Below are 2,323 nucleotides of genomic sequence, written 5' to 3'. Positions count from 1 at the left end.
GGGGGGGGGGGGCTTGGGGTATGTGATGAGGATGTCCAGAGACGGGGGGGGGGGGCAGGAATTGGGAGAGAGCTCGAGTTTATTGTCTGGCGGGTGCTGCAGTAACACTTTTGTGTACATTTTTATAAAACAGCTCGTTTGCTTTTGTATCCTTTTTGTATTCTTCCTCTCCTTTTCCCCCTCCCATCCATCCACCCATCCATTATCCCAACCGCTTATCCTGCTCTCAGGGTCACGGGGGTGCTGGAGCCTATCCCAGCGGTCACTGGGCGGCAGGCGGGGGAGACACCCTGGACAGGCCGCCAGGCCATCACACACACACACACTCACTAACCGCGAGTTATGGTGAGGCAGTGGAACATCATGCTGCATAGTCGAAGTAAACGAGTGTTATACAGGAAACCACATCAACACACGGCTCTCATAGTCACGTCCTCCTCCTTGTCTTGTGTTTGTACTTGTCCCACCTGTGAACGTGGCCAGACTCCCGTCCAGATAGCGAGTAAGCCCAGCGGTCCCTTTGACTCGAGTCACGATGTGGGAAGAGGATGTTGATTCAGCCGTGAGGGGCATCTGTAAATAGCCTTTATCTCTCATTTGATCCTGTAAATATGTACATACCCTAGACTATAAACACAGGGCGATTCACAAATAAGGTGTTTATGCAGAATAAAAAGCATATATGAAGACGAAGAGGCGTCTTTTTGGAATATTTAGGACTTGCCTATCGGTTTTATTTATATTTTGTAATCTCAGTCAGGATTTGTCTAACCGCTGTAGTTTCGTATGTGCAGTATGAAGCTCGGTGTGCTCGACCGGACTGTAAATAAACATTGTGGATTTAAGTGACGTCAGTCCCCGAGTCGGGTCTTTTCGAGGCTGCTGGTCAAACACGTGCAAGGTGTGTTTAACCCGGATTGTTCCACTCTCTGGTGAAAATACCTTTTGGAAAAATATGAACTCTCAAACAGCACCGGTTCTGAGCCCAGTTTTTTGGATTGCAGGCTACTGTTATTTTGATAGACTCAAACGGAAATGACAATCCTGGGGAAATATCCGAGGGGTCGTCCGCATCTCCCTCAGTTCTCTCAAGTACCAAGAGGTCTGACAAAGGCGTGTACTCGCCTAGACGCCGTTATCACCGGTGTCTACTACTGTGTCCTTTCTCTACCCAAGCTTGACACTTTATGCTCTTATGGTGGTGACCTGTGTGTGTTGTGCTGATGTGTGTCAGTGTAACTCTGACTTGTGCTCTGATTCTCCTGTTCACCGCCTCTTCACATTTACTATCAATGCGCTTGACTTGACATTCACTCATATATATATACTATATACTATGTATATACCATATAAATATACAGTAAATATACTATGTATATATGCTAAATATACTATGTATGATGACCATGTGGCAAATGCAGTTCTACAGCTAATATTTGATATAATACTACCATGATGTGATTACTATGTTGCAATACACTACTACTACTACTACATATAGTACTACTATTACATGATAGCATTAGTAGTGCACTTCAAAGTATTTCATAGCAAATGCACTACTACATCCATCCATCCATCCATCCATCCATTATCTGAAAGGCTGATCCTGCTGCCAGGGTGACGGGGATGCTGGAGCCTATCCCAGCAGCCACTGGGCGGCAGGCGGGGAGACACCCTGGACAGGCCGCCAGGCCATCACAGGCCCCCACACCCACACCCACACCCAGGGACAATTTAGTACGGCAGAATCACCTGACCTACATGTCTTTGGACTATGGGAGGAAACCCACACAGACACGGGGAGAACATGCAAACCCCACACAGAGGACGACCCGGGACGACCCACCATGGTTGGACTACCCCGGGGCTCGAACCCAGGACCTTCTTGCTGTGAGGCGACCATAATAAGAAACGCGCCACTGTGCCACCGTGCACTTATATTGTATATACTTTATTTATTTACCTATATTTTATTTCATCTTTTATTTTATTTTACATTTTATATACTTATACTTTATAAAGCACTGCTGTAATATCGCCACTATGTAGCAACCGTAGTGAGCACCACCTCATGTAGCGCTGCCATGACCTGATTACCATGCGGCGTTTCTACACAACACTCGAGTCCATCAGCTCATCGCTGACTCCACCCGCTTCGGATGAAAGCGTCGTGTCAAATCAGTCAAAACAAGCTGAACGTAATTACGCCATGTGGCAGGTGGGCGTTAAGCAGCGTCCTCCGCCGCCCTGCTTGGAATAAAACGAGGCCCAACATGCGGACGTAGTCGTGACGTCATAGACAAGCGACGGGAGACGCGCG

This window comes from Lampris incognitus, chromosome 13 (genome assembly GCF_029633865.1).
Source record: "Lampris incognitus isolate fLamInc1 chromosome 13, fLamInc1.hap2, whole genome shotgun sequence".
In the NCBI taxonomy this organism is placed as follows: Eukaryota; Metazoa; Chordata; class Actinopteri; order Lampriformes; family Lampridae; genus Lampris; species Lampris incognitus.
Note: the sequence above shows the minus strand (reverse complement) of the source record.